General features: G+C 34.4%; 1 long non-coding RNA gene across 1 annotated transcript; it reads right to left on the reverse strand.

Moving 5' to 3' along the window:
* Nucleotides 1-112: 112 nt before the first annotated feature.
* LOC127842680 (uncharacterized) lies at nt 113-13046 on the reverse strand. Its single transcript, XR_008031820.1, has 2 exons — nt 12813-13046; nt 113-6316 (listed from the first exon to the last, which is right to left on the reverse strand). It is a non-coding gene; the product is annotated as an uncharacterized LOC127842680 (long non-coding RNA).
* Nucleotides 13047-13697: the final 651 nt, after the last annotated feature.

Genomic DNA, 13697 nt, shown 5'->3' on the forward strand with positions numbered 1-13697 from the left:
TATATTAATTTATTTAAATTGTTGTGTTTAGGGTATACAAAAGAAATTAAATCTCAGGAGCAATTTTTCTCTACAGAGGGAGTATGTAACAGGGTATTCACAAACACTCATCCTTAATCAAATCACATCAAAACGAATTTATTGTCAGTATGAAATAACATGTATATAACATATGCTATGTATAGCTGTTTACCGAACTAACAAGCAGTAACAAATTGCAACACATCAATAATACATGGCATACATAAGAAATAGTTATTCTAATAAAGCACAATAAAAACACAATTAAAGCAGTATTCCTATAGGACATTATTCAAATGTAAGCAGAAATATAATATCAGTACTATACATTCAAAATTAAGAGCTGTTTAAAAGATTTTTGATGTTGACACAAGGTACCATAAAAAGAAATGGTGTAAAAATGCTTACAGAGAAAATAGAACACAATAGTGCCACAAAATAAAAAGGGCTTAAAGGAAATTATCATCTCAAACCAGATTTGAAGGAAAATGATCAACAAATTTCACACAATATAAGCAAAACAATACAACACTGATGAATAAAAAATAAAATATAATTATAAAAGCAAAATAATACAATACTAATGCTGAAATGATTATCCCGCATGTGTAACTAGCACTATTTCAGAGCTTCAAAGGCAAATGATGAGCAAAGAAGCATTGATTAATGCTACATGTACATACATACAGTACTACAAGTTCTTCAACAAGATATCAAAATTAATGAAATGAACGAAATAAGACAACAACAGCAAACTGTTGTAGTGTCACTAGTATTATATATACATACTGTTAAGCTCAAAGAAAGCAAAAGCAAAAAAAGCGTCAGAATGCAAACCTAATAAAGCAAATGAAAAAAATCAAGATGCAAATTTCTCAGAGAAAGCAAAAAGCAAAAAGGCAACACAATGAAAACAAAACAAAACACCAGTTTTATAAATAATTATAACTACTTATCCAATCAAGAGAGATTCAGTGTGATGAATGAGTGAGCTACCGTATATTATTAATGGAGAATGCTTTTTAGGTGAGCTGATTTCAGATACATATTTATGGTTTTATATATCTGAAACATTTGATTCATTTCGTTACTAAACCTTGCAAGAGGTACAAGCATTTTTCATTTGCTTAAACCTACTCTCTTTAGTTTCTTTCTTCATATGGTTACTGGTGAGTCATTTTATTATTTTAAGCGTATTTACTTGTATACTTGTTAAAATTGTAATCATTATATTATTTGAATGATATTGTATTTATCAATTATCTGATTTATAATTTATGATAATACTTATAATACTTTATGTTATTATATTTCATACCATTATCAATTATATACCGGTAATTAAAATTGGGCGTATGCATTCTTGAATTATCATCCGGAAACCATTTTACTGTTTCGAGTCACTGTGACCTTGACCTTTGACCTAGTGACCTGAAAATCGAAAGGGTCATTTGCCAGTCATGATCAATGTACATATGAAGTTTCATGATCCTAGGCGTAAGCATTCTTGAGTTATCATCCGGAAACCATTTTACTATTTCCAGTCACTGTGCCCATGACCTTTGACCTAGTGACCTGAAAATCAATATGGGTCATCTGCCAGTCATGATCAATGTTCCTATGAAGTTACATGATCCTAGGCCTAAGCATTCTCATCCGGAAACCATCTGGTGGACGAACAGACGGACCGACATGTGCAAAACAATATACCCCCTCTTCTTCAAAGGGAGGCTTAATAAAAGTTGGCAACTATAACCCCTTGTGTCAATACACAAACCCCGCTACATAACCAAACTGAAATACCAGTGTACTTAACTTAACAGTTATAAAACACCATTTTTCAAAAGTGTATATTTTACATGAAAAATAAATAAAAATGCTAAGAATATAAAAACACATACTTTCTCAAATTTAAAACAGTAACATTACATCATTGTTTCATCATTTAGTAGTAAGTCTGCACATTGGCCTTTAACCAAAAAACAACAACACATTGCCATGGTAATTATGGCAGTACTTATTATTTTCACTAGTTTGTATGTTTCAAGTCAAACCGGAGTATGTACTGAGAAAAATTATAAAAGTTGTTAAAGATAAAAAATGGATCAATAATGTTTTTTAAATAGGTCCCAGAGGGCCTGTGTCGTTCAAACAAATACCATACAATATTCAGATGCAACCTCAATTGCAGGCTCCTTATCTTTGTTGTTTAGGTCATAGGATAATAATAGTTTTTATAACATGCATATAAGGAAAACGCCATGGTCCCCAGTGTATAACTAGACACAAATTGAAAATCAAATCTTGGTTGAACCCTCAACAGGGATAGAACCACTGACAACTGGAGTACTGGAGAAAAAGTCTACTGCTTTGACCACTCGGTCATTTGTGGTCATACAATGTGGAAGGTATTTTATACTTTATATAAGCAATTCTCGTAGTTTCACAAAATATAACAACGACAACAGAACTTTCCATATTATTCAATCGTTTTGCATTGCAACAATTTATAATTTTATAAACCACTATAGTGGTGGGCGACATAAAAATCTGAAACAATTTTGACAATTTACAAAAACTTGAAAAGGCCCCTTTAATAAAAAGCAAAAAGGTGTGGCTTATTTTCATCCCTGGGACATTATATGATCAATCAAAAATATTTTGACAATGTACAGAATGAATCCAAATTCGGTCAGTATCAACAAGGCTGGCTAAACACTTGAAAATGTCCAGATTGGATCCAATTTTGTTAAGTATCAATAGTGCAGGCTAGACTCTTGAAATTTTATAGAATGGATCCAATTTGGCAAGTAACAATAGTGCTGGGTACACTCTTGAAAATGTCCAGAATGGATCCAAATTCGGTCAATTTCAACAGGACTGGATACACTCTTGCAAATTTCCAGAATGGATCCAGTTTCGGTCAGTATCAATAGAGCTGGCTAGACTCTTGAAATTGTCCAGAATGGATCCAATTTTGGAAAATATCAATAGAGCTGGCTAGACTCTTGAAATTGTCCAGAATGGATCCAATTTTTGTAAGTATCAATAGATCTGGCTATACTCTTGAAATTGTCCAGAATGGATCCAATTTTGGTCAGTATCAATAGAGCTGGCTAGACTCTTGAAATTGTCCAAAATGGACAGGGCTCGCGCTAGGGGGCGACGTGAGCGACATAGTCGCTTTCCCTACGCCAAATGTCGCCTAAAATGTAAGAAATCGTAGATAAAAAGCGACTTCCAGTCGCTCTTTCATCGGAATTTGTTTACATCCGGTTTTCTCGATGTCAAGGTATGATTACATTTTCCAATACACACTGTAACTGCCCGAAGCTTGTCGCAATCGAGCGACATGTAATTTGAGGTAGACCCCGCCCCCGATTCTCCCAACCTCCAAACTTATCCAATCGGCGAACGTCAAGTCAGTGTTCAACTCGAATGCAGTCACGTGCGTGTGGGGTGATAATTGAAGTTTACTGACGTCTTTCAAGTGTTATTGATTTGATATTGATTAGGGATAATCCACGGGGGTGATGTTGATCAATTAATAGGATAACGATGAATTATGCCCAAAGGGCATGGTTTGTTATCAGATCACTAATAAGCCTTTTGTTGCAGACGATAGTCACATGCTGTGAAAGATTATCTCTGAGGTCACGCGGCTCAGGTCACGCTTGGTTAGGCACTATCACACTCGAATGAAATCAAACTCAGCACTATTGATTTTTTTTAAACTTCTGAAATCTTTGGCTATGATTTTTTTTTGTGCAAAAATATTGATTTTTTTAATTCAAAGTACCTTTTAAAATTTGAAAATTAATCTATTTTTTAATGCGAATATGCGGTCAATTTTTAGTCCAAAATTACGGCATGGAAAATCATATTTGTGTTTGGATTTTATTTCTAAACTTTAAAACACTGTCTGTCCTCAATCATGATGAATTTTAACATGAATAGGGACAGACAGTTGTTATTTCAACAAATAATGAGCTTGTTTGGAAGGAGGATTTATCACTCACCAAGTAAAATGTAATTCTTATATTTTCATATATTTTCGCGACCTTACAAAACTGTCAACGTTGTTGACATTAGTTGAAATAACGTGTTGTAAAATAAATATATCCTATAATTAGCAATAACTATGTTTCATTTTAATCTTCAGACTGGATGTTACTTCATGGTGACATTGATCATTGTTTAGACTTAAAATTTGTCAATATAGATTTTTGTTTTCATTAATATTATTATTGTTGACAAACATTGGCTCAAAGTTATTCAAAGCAACGAATTTAAGTGTTGATAATCACAACGTTTTTTTTTACCACAAATTAACAAAGCTGCTTAGCATACAGGGATTTTTCAGCACTGTCTGCGCCTCCGGAAAACGGAGGCACTCCCAAAGCAAACGGACCCGATCCCAAACCGAAATTATAATAAACATTCCCAATTTTTTTTAAGAATGAATTGTCTTATAATTTGTGTGACTAACCAGTGTTTGTTTTGGTCAAAAATATCTGCTATAAGGTTTTGACTGTTCAGTTCTTATCTCAGAGTGTAACTGTAACTGAAAAACAAAACTGCAGTACTTGAATTAACGTTGAACATGCCCAATATTGCATGTGTTTATATAAAGAAGACAAAATTACAAATAAAAACAAATTTATTTGTTAAACCACTGAATTATTTAAGCATGATTAATTCACAATTTTTTCCCAAATGAGCCGTTTCATCGAAGCAAAAATTCCCAAAATGACCAATTTTGTCGATACAAAATTCCCAATTTGGTCAGACTCCTTTTCCCAAAATAGGCAGAAAAACCCCTGGCATATGTCATATTTCAAACATAAATATTTATGTTGGCTACTGCTTCAATTATCATCTTTGAAATACTTAAGTCTTTATTACACTATGTATGTTCACATCAAAATGGATTGAATAAAGAGCTAGTAAAATTATGGTTATTTATCTGTTGTGTCGATTATTACTATCACATATATGTATGTTGTAACCCCTTACAAGCAAACCCTTTGTCCGAGTCTCTCCACTTCTCCCTAAAGTCTGCTCACTTCTCCCTAAATCAGTGTCTAGGGAGAAGTCACTTCTCCCTAAAATTTGAACCCAGCGTGAGCCCTGATGGATCCAATTTTGGTAAGTATCAATAAAGCTGGCTAGACACTTGATATTGTTAAGAATGGATCCAATTTTGGTAATTATCAATAGAGCTGGCTAGACTCTTGAAATTGTCCAGAATGGATCCAATTTTGGTAAGTATCAAGAGAGCTGGCTTGACTCTTGAAATTGCCTAGATTGGATCCATTTTCGGTAAGTATCAATAGAGCTTGCTAGACTCTTGAAATTGTCCAGAATGGATCCAATTTTGGTAAGTATCAATAGAGCTGGCTAGACTCTTGAATTTGTATAGATAGATCAAATTTTGGTAAGTATCAAGAGAGCTGGTTAGAGTCTTGAAGTTGTCCAGAATGGATCCAATTTTGGTGAGTACCAATACAGCTGGCTTGACTCTTAAAATTGTCCCGAATGGATCAAATTTTGGTAAGTATCAATAGAGCTAGCTAGAATCTTGAACGTGTCCACAATTGATCCAATTTTAGTAAGTAACAATAGAGCTGGCTTCACTCTTGAAAATGTCCAGAATGGATCAAAACTCGGTCAATTTCAACAGGACTGGATACACTCTTGCAAATGTCCAGAATGGATCGAGTTTTGGTCAATATCAATAGAGCTGGCTACACACTTGAAATTCTCCAGAATGGATCCAATTATGGTTAGTATCAATAGAGCTGGCTAGACTCTTACAATTTCCAGAATGGATCCAATTTTTAAGTATCAATAGAGCTGGCTAGACTCTTGAAGTTGTTCAGAATGGATCCAATTTTGATAAGTATCAATATAGAATTTTATGGTCATTAGTTATTGTTTCTCTCCTTCACTTGCTAATGCTCATGTGCTATTAGCTACAAGCATGTGAATTAATATTGCATGTTTGACTTCTTGTTCCTGATGTTGTTGAGGCATGGTCAAGGTCCTACTTCTTGTATGTTTAAATTTCTATTTGAAGTTTATTTGCTGTTTATTTTCAACTTTCAATCACAATAGTAGATTTTTCTCTTTATCCGTCCATGGTCTGTTGGCGATATTTTATACGCATGTCCACTCTTTGATTTCTACATTCAAGCCTCTGTGTCCACACAAACTTAAAGAAATTGTTCTAATTACTGTCCCCCTGGGCAATATTGGATGTAAACCTTCTGGCATGAACGCCTTGCTCAACAATCTGCAAATTAAACCAGAAAATCCATTACTAAGTTGCATCACTTTAAAAAACAAACAAACAAGGGGCTCTTCAACATACATGGTGTCACATGAATAAAATACAATGGAAAGGTTAAATCTGTTCAAACCTGTTCAACATACATGAAAGTGTGGAGCAATTTTGAAGGATATTTTAATTTAACATGATACTGCTTATTAATCTACATCTCTTGGCCTTGTGGTTTCATTGAAAATGTTTTCAATTGTCACTGTTTGTTTATTTTGGTTAAAATCAAAACAATTGGCTGCTAATTAAGATTTCTGAGCACCAACGTTGTTTCAGGTCAGATAACACATGTATATGATTAAAATAACATTTACAGACACCACAGTGGATAACAAGATGATGTCTTAAGCTAAATATATAAGCTATAAGTCACATTGTTTCAGAGACGATTTTTTGCTGTTATCACTCTGGTTGACTTGCTAACATAACTAATGAATGATATGCAATGCTTTCGCTTTGAAAAAAGAACAGTTCAACACCTGAGCACGGAACATTCCATGAAAGTTTTATCATGGATCTCTTAGTGTTTCAGAAGAAAATGATATCAGTTATTTCAGTTAAAGATGTTAACACACCACCACAGAAAATTACCATTCACAATATCTCATAATGGATCATTAACAGTATTTCTTAAACTACTCCAGATGATGATTAATCTATTTATCAAGAATAATGTACAAGTCATTAATTGCAATTAACTTATCTTTGCAGTCTCTTGTCTTTTTTTACTTATTTTCAAATTCATAAATTAATGTTAGATTACCAAAAGTTATAATAAATTATATGCACATGCTGCCTATCACAACAATTCATATATTTGATTATTTTATTAAATTTCAGTACATCTGAGTTCCAATCTGAGTTCCACAGGTGGTTTTAATTTAGTATTTGTTTTTATCAGAGTTCATGAATCTGCAGTAACAGTATTATTAACTGAATAGATCAATTCAATACAGGGAAAATACTTGTATATTTAAGGCTAGTAGACCTACTGCCAATGTATACATTTTGGGCCGAATTAACTATGATACCTTATCTGATAACAGTTCATATTAATCTATTTTTTTAACTCTAAATTTCCAAATTGTTGGTGTTAACAAAACATCTTCCACAACGTCACTGGAATATTGACTGAAAGCGGTAACCAAGATACTGTTTTTTTCTTATCACCCTACTGAAGTATGATTTCATTTAAAGCCACACACCTTGAAATTAAGCACATGTTGATCAATACATATAGATGCAATTTAAAAGTGTGCAAAATTGTCCTTCAATCTATAGCCTAGTTAGCAAGTAAATTTTTATTCTGTTTAATTTTAAAACCGAAAGTAGAATTTCTTTACGTGTACGTCCGTTTCGTCAAACACGATTATTTTTAAGTTTTAAAGCGCAAAAAAGACGGATTTCTACTTTGTAACCAATAGATATCGATGGTCCCAATTTAAAATGACGAACCTACATTTTTGGCATTTCGCGATTTTGATACTGTGCAAAGCGTGAAATCAATGCACATATACCCCTAAAACAACAAAATAGTTAACCAATCGCAACAGCTCCATAAAGTCACGTGATGTAATGACGAACCGCAATTGCTTGAAGTCAAAATAACGAAGCTGAAAAAAATTGTTACGTCGGCATTTTGCGCGCTTATTAATATATTAAAGTATCAATATAGCCATGTATGTTAAGGCAAATTGACGAAACGTAAACGTTCGCTTATCAAAAAATTAAATGATGTACATTTTATAGCATTGATAAACGCAAAAAGATATCAAAATAATATAAAATGTTGAGGTATTAACTTAGTAACTTGTGGCCGCAACTAATAGCTTGTTCCTACAACTTATTAAGTTGAGGTTTCAACATAGTTAGTTGTTCCTTCAACTTAATAACTTCTGGCCGCAAGTTACTATGTTATAACCACAACTTAATGTGTTGTGGGAACAACTTATTAAGCTTCGACCACAACATATATATAGTTTAAGCAATCAGATAGGCCGTTTCATCTTTACCGTTTTATCACGTTTAGTACCTGTATACGCGTAATATTGTGCGCCGATTTGAGCACTATCCCTGTAAGCTATGGATCCCGGGATTGAGTCCCTGTCTGAGCACTTGCCTTGTTTGCGACTGGGTTCAGAGTTCCATCCCCGGTCTGAGCACTAGCAACGTACGCGTCGGGTCCCGGTTTCGAGTCCCATGTTTTTTGGATTTGAACCCGGGACCCTTCTTGTAAAGGGCGATTCCTCTGACCGGAGCTCGATCCCGGGAACCATCGTTTACGAGGCGAGTGCAAGATGCCTAAGTTTTCGACGGTCTGAAAATCTAATTAGGAGTTATCGACGGCCCCGGGTTTCGAATCATAGTACGAGCACTAGCCCTGAAAGCTTTGGGTCTCTAGATCAATCCTCGGTTTGAGGATTTACCCTATAAGCGACGGCTCGAATTCCGATGTGAGAATTTGCACCAACAGTGACCGGTCCCGGGTTCGAGCCCCAGTCTGAGTACTAGCCCTGAAAGCTATGGATCCCGGGTTCAAGCCTGTGTCTTACCACTTACCCAGTAAGGGAAGGATCCCGGTTGCGACCCTCAGTCTGAGCGTTCGCACCGAAAGCTTAAGGTTCACACAGAGACTTGAACCAAACAGCCGTCGCTAACATACCATACTGAGCACTCGCCTTCTAAGCGACCGGCTGCCGAAATGAGCACAAGCTTCGTAAGCAACATTTCCCGCGTTCGAGTCCCGAAATGAGAGCTAGCCTCGCAAGCTATGGGTGTTCTGGTTCTAGCGCCGGTCTGAGCACTAGCCCTGTAAGCTATAAATCCCGCATTTTCGGGTCCGGCGCTAAGACTAGGACTTTGATCAGGGTCCGTTCGCTTAAATGGCAAGTACTTAAACCGGGATTTGAGCCCGGGGCCCATAGCATACAGGGTGAGTGCTCAAGCAGGGCATCCAAACCAGGATCCGTTACGTAGGGAGCGAATGCTCAGACTGGGATCCAAGTCGCTTACAGGGAAAGTCCTTAGACTGGGGCTAAAACCCAAAGACCCATCGTTTAAAAAGGGGGGTATCAGACCTGGATTCCCAACCGGAATCCGTCGCTTATGTGCCTAGTTTTCACACCAGGGTTCAAACCCTGAACCAAGTCGCTAACTTGGCGATCTCTCAGATAGGGGCTCAAATCTGAAATCCATGGCTTACATGGCAAGTGCTCAGATAGGGCTCGAACGGGGGATCCATAGCTAACAGAGATAGTGCTCGAACCCGAGCATCTAGTAAAATAAGGGGTACTAATTGTGATAAAACGGTAAAGATGAAAAGCCCGATCTTATTGGTTAAACTTAAATTAGTGGCCTCAACATAGTTAGTTGGTCCCACAAGTTATTTAGTTGAGGCAACAACTAATAAGTTGTGGGAACAAGTTATGAAGTTGTCGACACAAGTTTCTGAGCTGAGGCCTCAACTTAATAAATAAGTTGTTCCCACAAGTTATTTTGTTGAAGGAATAACTTAATAAGTTAAATGAACAAATTACTAGGTTGAAGTTTTGGGAGCAAGTTATGAAGTTGTGGCCACAAGTTACTAAGCTGAGGTCTCAACTTAAACAGTTGTGGGGACAACGTACTTAGTTGTTTCCACAAGTTATTTTAAAAATTGTTCCCACAAGTTACAAAGTTGAGGCCACACTATAAATAAAGAGTTGAGGTTGTCACCTCTGTTCCACCGTGTAAAACAGAAAAACACGCATTGCTTTGCTATATCTAACGGAAAAAATGGACAAATTTATTCTATTGAAACAAAATCTCTTACAATAAGCTGTCCAATTTGCCGAAACATCACATAAATGCAAGTCTAAATGACGAAGATACATTTTAAAGCAGATTTATTAACTTAACGTCAAATTAGTTCCATACGAACATGGTTCATCATGCGACACTTTTAAAAATGTTTAAAATAATCTTTATTTGACTTTGTGCAAGAAATGTTTAACAAAAATACGTCTCCTGAAAACTTGTGTTTTTGTAGGTTCGACATTTTAAATTGGGACCATCGATATATTCTTATTGAGATAGATAAAATTAAATCTATAGCCTAGTTAACAAGTAATTTATTATTTTTCAACCGGTACCGCTTTTAAAACAGAAAGTAGGATTTCTAGACGTATACGTCCATTTTCGACAAACGCGATTAATGCTAAGTTTCAAAGCGCAAAAGAGACAGATTTCTACCTTGTTACCACCAGATATATTCTAATTGGCATAGATAAAATATGTTTCTTATTTATACTTAAATTTACTATGCCATGTATTTCATTTAAAGATGTGTGGCTTTAAAGCACACCTTGAAATGAAATACATGTTAATCAATACATATAGATGCAATTTTAAGGTGTGCAAAATTGTCATTAAATCTATAGCCTAGTTAGCAAGTAATTTATTAATTTTCAAACGAAACTGCTTTTAAAACAGAAAGTAGGATTTCTATAGACCAGTTCACGTGTGACGTCACCCGCACCTGCGTGTTTACATCCGGACTACATTGGTAGGCAAAAGAAAGACACAATCAATGGGAAGAAATAGAGCATGATCGTTCATATTTACACAATTTTATTTTTGAACATGTCAACAAGTTGTTCTACTTTACTGAAACACAGATTGAAAACAAGCAATAAATAGATCAATTCCAAAAAAACAACATATAAAAATTAACTAAATAAACATTTAATTAAATTAAATGCAATATTTTTCATTTCATTGTTTGCATCAATCTTAAAACCATGTAAGCCTTTGTATTACTGTGTTTAAGTTCTGCATAAACCAATTATCGCGTTTTTATCAAATATTGTCCAGACTTCACTAACAACATGGTGTAAACCACACTGGGTGGCAGATGACAGTCTGGGCATTCAACACAATTGAGGATACCACCATGTCTTCTCTTTCTGGTAGTATAAGCAGTCATTTGGTTAAATTATTTACCGCTGAAATACTTAACAGTTGCTTAAATTAGATATGTTACATATTGTGCAAATTCAAAGTCATGTCCAATATGGATTATCAGAAATTGTAAACAGTAAAGATATTAGCCCGTTTAATTTATAAAAAATAAAGTATTCAATAAGTATATAATTTACGTAGAAAACATTTAACGTATTTAGCGGGTATCAGTTAATTAAAACCACGTCATTCTGAATGATTCTGTATGATGATTTAATGTTACAGCAATGCACGAACGACATCATAAAAACAAGAAATTACGCTTAACACCAACAGGGGTAAATAATGTTTTCAAAAAATAATAATAAAACAATATGTATATAGGTATATGTGTGTTAAAATGTTAAATATGTGTCACACATACTACTAGTAACAAGTTTTCAATATACATGAATACACAGTTCAATTCGCATCATGTAAAGTTGTGTTTTTCAGCTGTATGTTAATTTTCCTCAATAGTGTCATTCTCTGTACAAAACCCATCAAAATTAAAATTACATGTAAATACCGTCATGCACTTCGCTTATAATAGGGCTTTGAAGTACATAATTTTCAAAGCACCCCTTACACTTTCTATCACTCATTTTTATCACACTAGCGTACTCATGCCATTGATAATTATTATTTTATAATTAGATGTATTATTATTGTAATTTAATTTTATTGAAGCTTTTATGCAAAAAATAATACCGCTAATACATTATAGAGCTCTTTGTTGTGTCAAATTGCCGGTCTTTCAGTCTTCAGACAATCTTTACTTTGATACTTATGACGCATTGTTTTAAGATGCAAATAAATGTATTAATAAATTCTTTTTGCACTAAATATTATATTTTTGAAATATTATTTAGGTGTTGTTTTTTCGGACCTTCTTTTCGATACAGTTACTAAACAAGTGTCGTTATCCATATGTTTTGCGCTACTATAACCCATGCTTTTGCCTACCAGTGCATTGCGCATGTGCAAAAATCAAAACAATAACAATGAACTGCTCTATATGTAAATTGTATACGTCCATTTTGACAAATGCGATTATTTTGAAGTTTTTAACCACAAACAAAATGGATTTCTACCTTGTAACCACCATATATATTCTAATTTGCATAGATAAAAAATGTTTTTTTATTTATAATTAAATTTACTATGTCAAATAAGTTGTGTGGCTATAAGTAATTAACTGCAGACTCAGTCACTCTGTTTTAATATATTCACAAATGCCAAAATGGGGGTACGCGTGTGACCGTGCAAAACATAGCTTTACCTTTTAACATACAGGCCTTCAGCAAAGAACTTTGACCACAAGGCATCCCTGTGCCTTAATCTTTAATTTATTACATTTTATAACCAATTTGTGTTGCTTTGATTCATCAATATTATGTATTTAAAATGACATGAAAACATTTATAATAGAAAGATTCATCAGCTTTTAAACGACTTTTTATTTTTAGCCTACCTGAATTTTCGCAACAGTTTTTAGTTCCAATTCAATTGACGACAATTCGCTTCACTCTTATAATTTTATTTAATCTTTAGCCCATTCTGGACCGTCGAGAAAAATTCGTTCCCTTCAGCATTCTTTGACAGACTTGACAGACATCTTGGAAATACGACTACTTTGCGGTGAGGCCGCCTTTTTACGGCCAACTTTAGTGGTATCCTATATAGCAAAATAAAAGGATCCATTCTAGACTCCACGTTTGTTTACATTTTGATGGGAACACAATTGTAATGCCGCTTACAACGTTGAACAACGTGATAATTTACACTGTTACTTTTCAGCAGCGTCAGATTTAAAATTATTTAAAAAAAAAAACAATTAAAGTTTGAGAAAAAAAAACACACGACAATATGAACCTTACTTATACCTGAAAATAATTGAATAATATATCATTTTACTTTGCCGTGATACAAGCAGCGCCAATCAATTGCCCCAAACAGAAAAAAACAAGAAAGAAACGGGCCATGATACACTAATAGTTGATGTTTGTGCAATAACTGGTTGGTGTTGGTGTTGGTCCAGACCTGCTGTAATCGTTTAGTTTGATAGTATTGCACGGCTTGGTTTATTAATATTGTATTGCTTTTTCATAAACACGTATATGTGCATACAATTAAACACATTTAAATTACTGTCAGATTTACAAACTTAAAGAAGCTAAACATGGAGAAGCTGTTGTCATTTATATTCATCAATTAGGCTACTTCGCTCCTTGTATACAGTGCTAGCAATTCGAAGCTTGTACTGGATGCTAATATTTGTCGAGGAAATTAAACATGGATTTCAAGGTTTTATGTAGAATTGATTTTTATATCGAAAATGTATATGAAATACGGAGCG

Source organism: Dreissena polymorpha, chromosome 8 (assembly GCF_020536995.1).
Source record: "Dreissena polymorpha isolate Duluth1 chromosome 8, UMN_Dpol_1.0, whole genome shotgun sequence".
Lineage (NCBI taxonomy): Eukaryota > Metazoa > Mollusca > Bivalvia > Myida > Dreissenidae > Dreissena > Dreissena polymorpha.